The following is a 15,797-nucleotide window of genomic DNA, read 5'->3' as shown; positions in this document are numbered from 1 at the left end:
CCCACAATCATGACGTTTCGAGCGCCACAACTTCTTCCATTTGTAACAGTTTAGTAGGCTATTGCAATAATCCAACATGCATGGTTGTAGGCTGCATCAATCCTTCAGCCTAGGTAGCAGATTATCAAATGGAAGATATAGGCCTATTTGTTCCTCCAGGCTGCGCTCTGCGTTTGCCAGGCACGCTCCACTATTGATATCATTAGGCCTACGTTTTTAGAAAATAACATTATTTTATTCTACCTCCTAGGCTACAACAACACAGTGCAATGAGGAATGTATTATTGTTAGTACACAATTATTGTCTAGGCTGTAAATTGCAGTGATGTAGGCTATTTATTAGTTTTGTTACATTTAGCCCTTTTTCATGATATCCAATTGGTAGTTAGTCTTGTCCCATCGCTGCAACCCCTACAGACTCAGGAGAGGCGAAGGTCAAGAGCCATTTGTCCTCCGAAACACGACCCTGCCAAGCCGCACTGCTTGCTTAACCCAGAAGCCTGCCGCGCCAATGTGTCAGAAGAAACACCGTCCAGCGGGCAACTGAAGTCAGCTTGCAGGTTCCCTCCACAAGGAGTTGCTAGAGTGCAATGGGACAAGGAAATCCCGGCCGGCCAAACGCTCCCTTAACCCGGACAACGCTGGGCCCATTGTGCACCGCCTCATGGGTCTCCCGGTCACAACTGGCTGTGACATAGCCTGGGATCAAACCCGGGTCTGTAGTGATGCCTCAAACACTGTGATGCAGTGCCTTAGACCACTGCGCCAGTCGGGAGGCCCCAATGAAGGCTAATTTTAATAACCTCTAAAATATCCCTTTGTGTTTATTGCCGAAATAAATCCCTGATTATACAACCATTTGGATCAGTTATGGGTTTATTCTTGACAGTTTACAAGGTTCAGAAAATTACATTAGGCCACTCATATGGTGTTTTTTGTCAGGATGTATTGGCGTTTACAGATAGCCTACCATAGAAAAATAGGCTATAGCCTATAACACTGAGATGTGCTGTCTGTCGTGGATCATGTATCCAAAGTCATCCTATAATTAACGTGGCCACCAGCATGTGCCTAAAAATCGCTAACATCATTATATTGAGCCAGGATTGGCTGAAGGACTGAAATTAATAGAATTAGTGTGAGTGGGATTTTCTTTTTTTATCTGTAAAATCTCATTCATTTATAGCATTGATTCTCTAGGGTGCTTCTCCATTTAATAGCATAATGGGCTGAATGTTAGCCTGCAAATGACCTAGCAAATTCGAGGTGAAATTATTACATTCATAATTTTTTTTCTTCTTCAATCACCTCCCGAATAAAAACCTCATATGGCCCTACTTCTGAAAAAGTGAATCAGGCCAGATATGCTTAAGTGGACTCGGCCCGAGAACCATTAGCCGGAACCCAGAGTAATATGATTCTGCCGGACTCTGGCCGAATGAAGCCCACCCAAGTCCAAGTCGATGTCGAGTCCGCCGAGTCTCAAACGGAATACGCCCAAACTCACCGTGTTGACTGGGCTCTGACAAGCGGTTTTAACTTGCTATTTGACGTTTTTGTCCAACAGACACCAAAAACACATGGAGAAATTATTTTACAGTAATAGAGAAGTTCACCTTTCTAATGATGCCCTTTTTATGTCTCAACTACTCAAATAGCACGCAGAGCATACACTACTAAAACAAGAGTATCAATGAACATTGATTGTGGAAAATGAATGGTCACTTTTGTCGCACGCAGCATTTCGGTAGTAAGTACCACTACCAGTATTTTAGCCAAAGACTGTTATACTAGCTGTCTAGTCTGTTTTTTATAAATGTGCAATAAGCATAAGACGCGATTATATAAAGAACTGGAAACTCGTTCTCATTCTGAGAAACAAGGTAGGCCATTTGAATTCAACATCTGAACAATGTGGACAGGATTACATGCTGTTCAAACAGTTGGAGACGGACAGAAGGGTGTGTTCATAATAGAGGTCGACCGATTAATCGGAATGGCCGATTAATTAGGGCCGATTTCAAGTTTTCATAACACTCGGTAATCGGTATTTTTGGCCACCGATTTTTTTATTTTATATAAAAAACATTTTTTTTTACCCCTTTATTTAACTAGGCAAGTCAGATTAAGAACACATTCTTATTTACAATGACGGCCTAGAAACGGGGGTTAACTGCCTTGTTCAGGGGGGATTCGTTTTTGCAACCTTCGGTTACCAGTCCAACGCTCTAACCACCTGCCTTACATTGCACTCCACAAGGATTAACAGGCTGACTACCTGTTACGCGAGGGCAGCAAGAAGCAAAGGTAAGTTGCTAGCTAGCATTAGACTTAAAGCATAAAACTATCAATCTTAACATAATCACTAGTTAACTACACATGGTTGATGATATTACTAGTTCATCTAACGTGTCCTGTGTTGCATATAATCGATGCGGTGCCTGTTAATTTTCATTGAATCACAGCCTACTTCGACAAACGGGTGTTGATTTAACAAGCGCATTTGCGAAAAAAGTAGTGTCGTTGCACCAATGTACCTAACCATAAACATCAATGCCTAACAGAAATATTTAGACTTAGCCACCCGTTAGATAAAATACGGAACGGTTCCGTATGTCACTGAAAGAAAAAAACTTTTGTTTTCGCGATGATAGTTTCCGGATTCGACCATATTAATGACCTAAGGCTCGTATTTCTGTGTGTTTATTATATTATAATTAAGTCTATGATTTGATAGAGCAGTCTGACTGAGCAGTGGTAGGCAGCAGCAGGCTCGTAAGCATTCATTCAAACAGCCCTTCGCTGTGCTTCAAGCATTGCGCTGTTTATGACTTCAACCTGGGTGGGTATAATTTGTGGAACGTTCCAACAGGAATCTATTCCAAAAACTTCGTAAATAACAAGGCTTCCAAAAAACAACGCATACAAAGTTGTATAGCGGCAGAATAAGATACCGGGTAGGGAGTGGTCTATTTCATTGCGTTTTTCACTCATCACGTTTATTCCGAAAAATGTCTGTCCTCACATGTCTGTTTGCCTATGGACAAACATTAAGAATAAGCTACGTGGTGAGTTGATGCCTATTTGGCAGCTAGTTAGCTAGGTTTGTATGCGTTGTTGGTTGGCAACCTTTTACTTTACATTTTTTGGAACAGATTCCTGTTGGAACGTTCCACCCCTTCAAGCCTATCAACTCCCAAGATTAGGCTGGTGTAACCGATGTGAAATGGATAGCTAGTTAGCTGGGTGCACGCTAATAGCGTTTCAAACGTCACTCGCTCTGACACTTGGAGTAGTTGTTTCCCTTCCTCTGCATGGGTAACGCTGCTTCGAGGGTGGCTGTTGTCGATGTGTTCCTGGTTTGAGCCCAGGTAGGAGCGAGGAGAGGGACGGAAGCTATACTGTTACACTGGCAATACCAAACTGCTTATAAGAACATCCAATAGTCAAAGGTATATGAAATACAAATCGTATAGAGAGAAATAGTCCTATAATTCCTATAATAACTACAACCTAAAACTTCTTACCTGGGAATATTGAAGACTCATGTTAAAAGGAACCACTAGCTTTCATATGTTCCCATGTTCTGAGCAAGGCACTTAAACATTAGCTTTCTTACATGGCACATATTGCACTTTTACTTTCTTCTCCAACACTTTGTTTTGCATTATTTAAACCAAATTGAACATGTTTAATTATTTATTTGAGGCTAAATTGATTTTATTGATGTATTATATTAAGTTAAAATAAGTGTTCATTCAGTATTGTTGTAATTGTCATTACTACCCCAATTTCTTTTAAACAAAATAATCGGCCGATTAATCGGTATTGACCTTTTTTGGTCCTCCAATAATCGGTATCGGTATTGAAAAATAATAATCGGTCGACCTCTAGTTCATAACAATTCAACTGTTCTGCCTTGTTAGCTAGCAAATAGATCCAAGTTGGATAAACTTGAAATATAAAGATTAGCTGGCTACTCACTAGTACATGGGCTTGTGCTTGAGAGATTGTTTATGAGACATGTGTTAATTGTCTATAGCATAATGCCGGCTACAAGAAGTTAGCCATTATTAGTGAATATGCATTATGCATGGTTCTGGTTAAATTTGTAACAAAAAATTGCATTTTCATAGACAGACTTGTTCAGTGACTTGTTCAGCCAGTTCAGTGATTATTGCAAACTGTTCTGATAAAATAAGACCATTTTTAGTGGATTTTATGGTTGTGGAAGGCTTATGTTTAGCCTAGGTATAACTTCACAAGCCCTGAATTAATTTGATTATTGCTGTCTGTTTGAACTGCAGTGTATATGAGCGTTAATTGTACAATAAAGCTTATGTAGAGAAAACATTGTGAAAACTCTAGATATACTGTATATCTTGAATCGCACATAAGTTTGAAAAAAATTTAGATTTGATTTTTTTTGCCATATAGCCCAGCCTTAAATTTTTTAGCCTGATGAATCACACTAAATTCTTCCGGTGCTCTGTTGTTCGCTACATACTTTAGTCTGAGACTGCCATCATTTAAGTAGTTTGTGGTGACGAGGGGCACCACAAAGTAATAAGACAGACTGCCACCACAAAGTAATAAGCGATTGGATCGTCTCTAATCAATCAGAGTATCAAACTGCCGCTTTACCAACGTGTGTTCTGGCTCTGGCCCAACCCATTGGTTTCTGGACCAATCAAACGGCCCTGAATGTTTTCGCATTCGGTGAAGGGTCGGGGATGTACTCAGATCCAGACTCATTGCAGTGAAGAAACTAAGCAAGGAGTCTGGATAGCCAGGCAAAGTTGTAGTGATATACCATTTGAAACAGACAACATACTTGAACCCAAAGTTGGCATACAAATGGACAATAAGAGATATTCAACATACGTAAGAGTCATATGGGCTATGTGAATCTGTCACATGTCTGAAATGAAGAGGACACACACACTTCTGAAGTCAAAGTATGTGTCATCACATGCCCTTGATGAGGATAACTGAGGGACAGTGGGGAATGACCCTAAAGACATGACACATACTTTTACTGTGAGACCATTCGTCAAACCCAAGATGTAAAAATTAGGCAACATAAGCTTTCCTTGCAGGAGATCATGCAGTATTGGACTCCTCTTTGTCTTTTCACACCAGCTAGAGATCAAAGGTCTGAGAGACCACAGGCCTGGCTGGGAGTAGGTTGCGTCCCAAATGAAACACTATTACCCATTTGATGCACTACTTCTGACCAGAGACCCTGGTCAAAACGAGTGCACTAAATAGAAAATAGGGTGCCATTTGGGGCGCAACCTAGAGTGGTGTTGAGACACTATCACAGGTCACAGTGTGAGGAAATCTAACACATCCATCTCATTTGGTATGACCCAGGCTTGGAGAGACTCCTGTGACCTCCTTATAACATATCCCTCTGAGGGGAAGGGAACAGCCAAAACATTATGAATCATTAAGAACGATTGCGTTCAAAGGGTCGAGGTTGAGGAGGTGATGTCTTGCAGAAAATTCAACCATCACCATGTTGCAAAATAATCAAACATAAATGAGTACAATGTGTTATTCAAACAACATGAATGAACAGTAGTCAATGTGCTGGTGACCCGATCCTGTAGGTTCATGCTCTACAACATTCGCAGAGTACGACCCTGCCTCACACAGGAAGCGGCGCAGGTCCTAATCCAGGCACTTGTCATCTCCCGTCTGGATTACTGCAACTCGCTGTTGGCTGGGCTCCCTGCCTGTGCCATTAAACCCCTACAACTCATCCAGAACGCCGCAGCCCGTCTGGTGTTCAACCTTCCCAAGTCCTCTCACGTCACCCCGCTCCTCCGCTCTCTCCACTGGCTTCCAGTTGAAGCTCGCATCCGCTACAAGACCATGGTGATTGCCTACGGAGCTGTGAAGGGAACGGCACCTCCATACCTTCAGGCTCTGATCAGGCCCTACACCCAAACAAGGGCACTGCGTTCATCCACCACTGGCCTGCTGGCCCCCCTACCTCTGAGGAAGCACAGTTCCCGCTCAGCCCAGTCAAAACTGTTCGCTGCTCTGGCACCCCAATGGTGGAACAAGCTCCCTCACGACGCCAGGACAGCGGAGTCAATCACCACCTTCCGGAGACACCTGAAACCCCACCTCTTTAAGGAATACCTAGGATAGGATAAAGTAATCCTTCTAACCCCCCCCCCTTAAAAGATTTAGATGCACTATTGTAAAGTGTTGTTCCACTGGATATCATAAGGTGAATGCACCATTTTGTAAGTCGCTCTGGATAAGAGCGTCTGCTAAATGACTTAAATGTAAATGTAAATGTAAATGCTGAATGCGCCATTCCACAGAATTGACTGTATTTGCACCGCCCCACATCACAATTCCAAGCCTCCCAAACTGAATGCCTCCATTTGACCAAAGGGAGTTTTATTCACAACAGATATACAGTAGCTGAGCATGAATTTTCAAAATAACAGGGGACGTTCTCCTTTTTAATACCCACATGCACTGAGAGGGAGCTGAGAGAGCAACCCCCAGCTGCCTTAGAATGGAAGAGGGGAACATCCCTGCAGGATATGGCTAAGAACATTAAACCCCCGCAGCGCAGCTATGAAAACCACTATTGAATGGCTGAGGCTAATGTGACTTTCATTAACGCTATGCTAGCAGCCAGAGGCTGAGGCAGGCCAAACCCAAATAGAAAAGAGCTACAGCATAACTGTGTCGGATACCCAACCTTCTACTACCCCTAGCCCAACTGATTGAATTCCTGCCTCGCCCAATGGAATAATTCCTAAGCTCCAGTTGCTCCCATATTAAGCATTGGGTTTCGTTCGGTTGGGTTCTTAACTAACCTAACAGGTTACCACAGCAATTGTTTGAATATCTAAAGTCAAAAGATGCCAACCCATGGGAACAAGATATGACAAAAACATTAAGATTGAAAATACCCATTAAACACGAGCTGAAGTGTTTCTCGACCATAACCCATAAAAATCCATGAAATTACCACATGGTAAACAAACTAAAAGTTTAGGAGACATTCCTCAGTACAGTCTACTCAGCTACCTGGAGGAGTTGCCATGCCAAAGCCAATGGGGAACTTTTCCCCCCGTCATTTTATCCTGGCAACAGTGTGGTACACCCTGCTTCTCACTCCTTTTTTTCTCTCTTTCTCCCACTCCCTTTCCTCCCATTACCTCCATCTTGCCAGATCTGCCCCATGCACCTGGGACTCTTAATGCCAGTATAGAAAAACAAACATCTTCCGTTTCAGGTCGGAATGGGAGCAACAAAGTTTGTGAATGGGTCGTTTGAGAGAAATGCAGGGAAATGCTGGTATTTTTAGCAGCAGAATGCTGCACAATTACCAGTCGAGTCCCAGGTGCGGCTTGAAGGGCTGCTTTCTGCTGAGCCCTGGAGTGCCATTGAAACCTGCTCTAGAATCATTCATTTTCATAGCCTCATCGTCGGCTCCCACGGACAGCAGATGTGCACTGCTGCGATCACCGCATGGCTGCCTGCCACGATGCAGGTCAAACATTCCAAGTGAGAAGAAGTTAGAAAGAAAAAGGTGTGGCGAAACGATGTCCAAACAGCATGAAAGAACACTGGAGTTGTGCATGATGAAGTTGAATGCATGCAGAGGTGATTTTGAACATTAGGCTGTAGGTGATGAACTGTGGAGTTTCCTAATTCGAGAGAGGTCCCAATGTGGGGCTCTCCAATCTCCATTGGTGTGGCAGGCCTTGTTATAACCGAAAGACAGTCAGACCTGAGTAGAGCTGTCCTCCTATCCCTGACATCGATATAGGGGCTTTGCAAGTGGGAAACAATAGTTTTGACAAGCGCTATCGGGCCTAGCAGTGTGAAGGCAGGCCAAACGATTTCATTTTGCAGCCAATTTCATTATCAGGACAGACAGAGTGTACTAATGCCTGAAAACCAACAATAGCAAAGCATCCTTCTAATTAAGCCCTTGAGTAGCATTGCTTAGTGCACCAGCCTATCTGTTTTGGATGCCTGCGAAGCGCCTGATTGGATTCAAGAATGCTCCTAATAGCCTCCCTATTTTTCCCATAGGCCACAGAGGAATCTGCTGAATTCAATGAACCAACCACGGGGCTTTGTCTCAAGCTTTTAGAGACTGATTGAGGCATATGACTACCATAAATCTTTACATATATTCCATATTCATTCTGTCAACATTCCATGTCAATGACAGTGAGCACGAAATAGCTACAGAGGACAAGAACAACAAAAAAACGTAGACACATAGTAATTTGTTCTTCATTTGTAGAGGACCTACGGCGAGCTGGTTCAAGCTAGGCCATACCATTCAATGCTACGTTGTTACGATTGAAATTCCTCACCAAGACAGGCCACCACCAGGCCAAGACAAACAGTGCAGAGTACTGGCAGGCACGCATCACGGCTCCAATTTTACAGTAGAAAAGTACTGAACACAATAGGAGTACTTGACTCCTCTGACACAGTCTAGTCACAGTCTAACAGGACCCATAACTTCTCCCCTTACTGCTCTCTCCTTTCAGGGGATGGAAACGGATCGGTCTACGAGTACAAAGCCGACTGTGCGTTTTACACAACGGAGTTGTTCAGAATAAGTCTAAGTGATCTCTGTGATCTCTCACACTGTTTTCACACAATGGAGAATGGAATATTTTATAGCTAGGAGAGTGGGTCTAAAAATGGACATCTCAGCTAGGAAGCGAACAAGAAGTGGACTCACTCTATCCCCCCTGAGGTGACGGAAATTAATTAAATCTGGCACGGCAGATGCTGCCTTTTTATGAAACGCTCCTTTTCGAGATGGCCCTCAAATTAGCCAAATTGGAGTGATGTGACAACCTAAGAACTTTGTCTGCTTTTGTTTTGAAGCTGGCTGTCCTCTCCAGTGACTGTTAGCTAATGTCAGACCAAACAGAGTGGATGCTTACAGTAGGGGTGCCTCCTCTATCTGACTCCATTGTAATTCATTCTTATTGGCTTAATGAATTGTACTTTTTTATTTAACCCTTATTTTACCAGGTAGGTTGACTGAGAAAACATTTCCATTTACAGCAACAAACCGAGGGAACAGTTACATGGGAGAATGAGCTAATTGGAAGCTGGGGATGATTAGGTGGTTGTGATGGAATGAGGGTAGGATTGGGAATTTAGCCAGGACACCGGGGTTAACACCCCTAGACATACGATAAGTGGCATGGGATCGTCAGTGACCACAGAGAGTCAGGGCACCCATTTAATGTCCCATCCAAAAGACAGCACCCTACACAGAGCAATGTTCCCAATCACAGCCCTGGGGCATTGGGATATTTTTCAGACCAGAGGAAAGAGTGCCTCCTATTGGCCCCCCAACACCCCCTCCAGCAGCATCTGGTCTCCCATCCAGGGACCAACCAAGACCAACCCTGCTTCAGAGGTAAGCCAGCTTTGGGATGCAGGGTGGTATGTTGCTGGCAAAAGCCATGCCATGCTAAAAGCATTTATGTGTCACTGTGCTTAAATTAATAGAATGACTTTCTACTTGAAGGACATTATTACGGCGCAAAACAGGTTTATCTCTGGATTAAATAATTCACAATTCACAACGCATCCCCTTTATAGTGTGTGATCTAATGTGTTCAATAAAACCGAAAACATTTAAGGGCTAATTCTCCTGAGGATAGATGGTCAAGACGGATTCTAAAATGGCTTCCTTGTCTCAACAAGCCGATGATACCATAGATAGTAAGTGATGAAATGACTCGCAATGACGTGCGGAACATTTAATAATGAGCTTAGAGTACGATATCTTTGATTAATATTTGTTAAAGGCCTTTATCAAGCATAGATAGAGATCTATGGATCTGTTTATGACAACCAACCGAATGAAAACTGGAACACGTTGCTGTGGCATCAAAGGTAGATGTCATAAACGGGTTGCACATGTATCTTTAATCATGTCAATTTTTAGACTGACCTCAATGTCTCAAGAGGGTCAATCATTAGAAACGTATTTGTTTATAAAGTCATGTTGACCCTGACACCGCACTGACACTGCACCAAAGTTCACAGCTTGTTCTACAGAACTGGAGGATGCAGACTTGAAACCCCCAACACCCACACTCCAAACAGTCTTGCTTTGCTCTGTAGATCAATGCCCCTCTCATGTGCTTCTCAGCAGGGCTGACTGAGTATTAGAGCACTCGCTGCTTAGTTTGATAGTGTCCCAGATTGCACCCTATTCTCAACGTAGTGCACTACTTTTGACCAAAGCCCTACATAGAGAATAGAGTGCCATTTGGGATGTAGCCTATGACTCGCATATCTCGAATAAGACTGTTGCGGAAATATGTTACATCCTCAACAATAGAGGCTTCTCTGATGTGAACCTGAACCTGCAGCAATGCATAGAAATCTCAATCAAGCCAACACCCACACGTTGAACACAGGCAAGTAAATACAGCTGGCAACATTGTAGGAGAGTACAACCTTTTCAAACAGTCTTTTAAGTTAAATATATCATACAGTAAAAACAATTCAGGGCCAGCAATTAAGAGCAAACATCCACCACAGACAAACATCTGTTGCAATTGATGCCGCGTTCCATACAGGCAAAACGTTCTCCCCAAAAACATGAAGTTAAGCGAAAAAAAAAAGAATGAGACTGCAAAAACATTGCAACAGGAGTTGCTGTTAGAGAGGAAGAAGGTAACCACACAAACACAAGCAGGGTCAGGGGAGCGTAAGTCTCTATTTATAGGAATCCAGAGGTCCTTGTCCCACTGCAGGAAATCTGTCCAAACTCAAAAACCACATAGCTTAGGCCTTTCACCCAAGAACACGTGGTCACTTTCCTGCCAAGCCTACCCTGGCCATCATGATCACGGTTCAATTAAAGTTCACTGTTTTAAGGGGCATCTGAAAAGGTCCCCGTGTGCACACTGGAATGGGAGTGAAGGCTGCCAATTTCCTCTCCTCAGAAATTGCCAAGGAAACAACAACCTTTCCAGTAATGGAGTTGCCTGCTGCTGGTCGTGATGTGATTAGATTTAACGTTGTGTTCTCTCTCGGCGAGGGAGCAGCGACTCGATGGGTACGGCATCTCAAGTGTAACGTACATATTCAATCCGGCGGCTTTAATAACTTTTATTATGTCTATTGACTCTCCCTGGGCAGAGACACAGGAAGAGTCCCAAATGGCACTCTATTCCCTGGGACAAATTCAATAGGGAATAGGGTGCCATGTGGGAAGCAGTACTAGAAGCCTGCTGCTGGAGAAAGGGATAAGGAACTGTTTGTAATGTGCCTGATATTGGAGGTTAGTATGATTATGTTAAAGGTCAGAGGCTTGTTGCCCCTTGGTGTACGGCCGAGGTGAGATGTGATAACAAACTCCATAACATTTACAGTTGAAGTCGGAGGTTTACATACACCTTAGCCAAATACATTTCAACTCAGTTTTTCACAATTCCTGGCATTTAATCCAAGTAAAAATTCCCTGTCTTAGGTCAGTTAGGATCATCACTGTCATGGCTGTTCAAAGGATCGGACCAAAATGCAGCGTGTTCGTAGTTCCACATATTTTATTTACCGTGAAACAAAATGCAAACACTAAATACTTGAATACACATAACAACAAACCGTGACGCAGAGAGAAAACACACTACTCAAGAATTAATCACCCACAAAAACAGGTGGGACAAACATCTACTTAAATATGACCTCCAATTAGAGACAATGACAACCGGCTGCTTCTAATAGGAGATCATACCAAACAAAACCAACATAGAAATACCAAACTAGAAACTGAACATAGAAATACAAAACATAGCCAAACACCCCCTGTCACGCCCTGACCTACTCTACCATAGAAAATAACAACTTACTATGGTCAGGACGTGATAATCACTTTATTTTAAGAATGTGAAATCTCAGAATAATAGTAGAGAGAATGATTTATTTCAGCTTTTATTTCTTTCATCACATTCCCAGTGGGTCAGAAGTCTACATACACTTAATTAGTATTTGGTAGCACTGCCTTTAAATTGTTAAACTTGGGTCAAACGTTTCGGGTTGCCTTCCACAAGCTTCCCACAATAAGTTGGGTGAATTTTGGCCCATTCCTCATGACAGAGCTGGTGTAACTGAGTCAGGATTGTAGGCCTCCGTGCTCACACACGCTTTTCCAGTTCTGCCCAGAAATTTTCTATGGGATTGAGGTCAGGGCTTTGTGATGGCCACTCCAATACCTTGACTTTGTTGTCCTTAAGCCATTTTGCCACAACTTTGGAAGTATGCTTGGGGTCATTGTCCATTTGGAAGACCCATGTGCGTCCAAGCTTTAACTTCCTGACTGATGTCTTGAGATGTTGCTTCATTATATCCACATATGTTTCCTCCCTCATGATGCCATCTATTTTGTGAAGTGCACCAGCCCCTCCTGCAGCAAAGCACCCCCACAACATGATGCTGCCACCCCTGTGCTTCACAGTTGGGATGGTGTTCTTTGGTTTGCAAGCCTCCCCCTTTTCCCTCCAAACATAATGATGGTCATTATGGCCAAACAGTTCTATTTTTGTTTCATCAGACCAGAGAACATTTCTCCAAAAAGTATGATCTTTGTCTCCATGTGCAGTTGCAAACTGTAGTCTGGATTTTTTATGGCGGTTTTGGAGCAGTGGCCTTTCAGGTTATGAGCGGCCTTTCAGGTTATGTCGATATAGGACTCATTTTACTGTAGATATAGATACTTTTGTACCTGTTTCCTCCAGCATCTTCACAAGGTCCTTTGCTGTTGTTCAGGGACTGATTTGCACTTTTCGCACCAAAGTACATTCATCTATAGGAGACAGAACGGGTCTCCTTCCTTAGCGGTATTACGGCTGCATGGTCCCATGGTGTTTATACTTGCGTACTATTGTTTGTACAGATTAATGTGGTACCTTCAGGCGTTTGGAAATTGCTCCCAAGGATGAACCAGACTAGTGGAGGTCTACAATTTTTTGTTCTGAGGTCTTGGCTGATTTCTTTTGATTTTCCCATGATGTCAAGCAAAGAGGCACTGAGTTTGAAGGTAGGCCTTGAAATACATCCACAGGTACACCTCCAACTGACTCAAATGATGTCAATTAGCCTATCAGAAGCTTCTGAAGCCATTACATTATTTTCTGGAATTTGCCAAGCTGTTTAAAGGCACAGTCAAGTTAGTGTATGTAAATTTCTGACCCACTGGAATTGTGATACAGTGAATTATAAGTTAAATAACCTGTCCGTAAACAATTGTTGAAAAAATGACTTGTGTCATGCACAAAGTAGATGTCCTAACTGACTTGCCAAAACTATAGTTTGTTAACAAGAAATTTGTGGAGTGGTTGAAAAAAGAGTTTTAATGACTCCAACCTAAGTGTATGTATACTTCCGACTTCAACTGTATGTGAGTAACACAATGCAATCCTGTTGGAAAGGGAGATAATGTAACGGCTGTCTTCGTGAAGAGAGGACCAAGGCGCAGCGGGTTGCATGTTCATCATTATTATTTATTAAGTAAATGTGAACACGGGAAAACCAATAAACAAAGAGGACGACAGTTTCACAGGCTACGACAACTAGCAGTGCGAAATACAACTACCCACAATTAACAAACAAAACACATCCCTATGTATAGGACTCTCAATGAAAGGCAACTACAAACACCTGCCTCCAATTGAGAGTCCAACACCCAATTAACTAACATAGAAAATACTAAACTAGAAAGAACATAGAAATACAAAAACATAGAACATAACCCAAAACTCGGAAATAATAAATCAAACACCCTTCTAAACAAACCACCACCCCGAACCACATAAAACAAATACCCTCTGCCACGTCCTGACCAAACTACAATAACAAATAACCCCTATACTGGTCAGGACGTGACAGATAAATGACAATGAGGAGGCAAAAGAGGAGGAGGAGGATAAAGAATATCCTTGTGAACGTTGTCCTTTACATTATTTATGGCTGCCAACTCTTACAAGTGGAAGGCATGTTAGAAACATTACAAAGAGGAAAGTAAGAGATAAGACTACAATGCACGACATACAGAAGCAGGATAACGCAGGATCCTGTGGCAAGGTCTTCCTCCTCACACAAGATAGCAAGCTATACAGGTAGCCTAGTGGTTAGAGCGTTGAACTAGTAACCGAAAGGTAGCAAGTTTGAATCCCTGAGCTGACAAGGTAAAAATCTGTCGTTCTACCACTGAACAAGGCAGTTAACCCAATGCTCCTAGGCTGTCACTGAAAATAAGAATTTGTTCTTAACTGACTTGCCTAGTTAAATAAAGGTAAAAAAACACTCAGCCCTACCTCTCTTCAGCCGAGGGAGATAGTGTGGATAAAAAGAGGTGTCTAAGCTGTGCCACTTGAAGAGAGGTCTCATCTGCAGGCGCAGGTGTTGTTCCATTGCAAAGCTATGGTGGGTAGACGATCACAGCCACCACTCTAGGCCACACATCAACAGCTGCTGCGATAGTCCTCCTCACAGACACGAAGAGGGGTGCCCCACAGCTTTAGCTAACATTACAAGGACAACAACACTCAGGCTGTTTACTGTATACAGTGCCTTCAAAAACTAGTCACACCCCTTGACTTTTTCCACATTTTGTTGTGTTACAGCCTGAATTTAAAATGTATTACATTGTTATGTTTTTGTCACTGGCCTACACACAATGCCCAATAAGGTCAAAGTGGATTTATGTTTATTGAACACTTTACAAATGTATTTAAAATGAAAAGATGAAATGTCTTGAGTCAGTAGGTATTCAACCCTTTTGTTATGGCAAGCCTAAATAAGTTCAGGAGTACAAATATGCTTAACATGTCACATAATAAGTTGCAATAATGGTATTTAATATGATTTCCGAATGACTACCTCCTCTCTGTACCCCACACATATAATGATCTGTAAGGTCCCTGAGTTGAGCAATACATTTTAAACACAGATTCAACCACAAAGACCAGGGAGGTTTTCCAATGCCTCGCAAAGAAGGGCACCTAACATTGAATATCCCTCTGAGCATGGTGACGTTATTAATTACACTTTGGATGGTGTATCAATACACCCAGTCATTACAAAGATACAGCTTCCTTCCTAATTCAGTTGCCGGAGAGGAAGGAAACCGCTCATGGATTTCATCATGAGGCCAATGGTGACTTTAAAACAGTTACAGAGTTTAATGGCTGTGATAGGAGAAATCTGAGGATGCATCAGCGACGTTGTAGTTACTCCACAATACTAACCTAATTGACAAAGTGAAAAGAAGGAATCCATACGTGACCAAAAGTATGTGAACACCAGTTCATCAAACATCTCATTCTAAAATCATGGGGATTAATATGAAGTTGGTCCCCTCTTTGCTGCTATAACAGCCTCCACTCTTCTGGGAAGGGTTTCCACTAGGTTTTGGAACATTGCTGCGGGAACTTGTTTCCATTCAGCCACAAGAGCATTAGTGAGGTTGGGCACTGCTGTTGGAAGATTAGGCCTGGCTCACATTCGGCATTCCAATTCATCCCAAAGGTGTTCGATGGGGTTGAGCTCAGGGCTCTTTGCAGGCCAGTCAAGTTCTTCCACACCCTCTCAACAAACCATTTCTGTATGGACCTCGCTTTGTGCAAGGGGGCATTGTCATGCTGAAAAAGGAAAGGAACTTCCCCAAACTGTTGCTACAAAGTTGGAAGCACAGAATTGTCTAGAATGTCATTGTATGCTGTAGAATTAAGATTCCCCTTCACTGGAACTAAGGGGCCTAGCCC

The sequence above is a fragment of the Salmo salar genome, chromosome ssa27 (assembly GCF_905237065.1).
Source record: "Salmo salar chromosome ssa27, Ssal_v3.1, whole genome shotgun sequence".
Classification (NCBI taxonomy): Eukaryota; Metazoa; Chordata; class Actinopteri; order Salmoniformes; family Salmonidae; genus Salmo; species Salmo salar.
Note: the sequence above shows the minus strand (reverse complement) of the source record.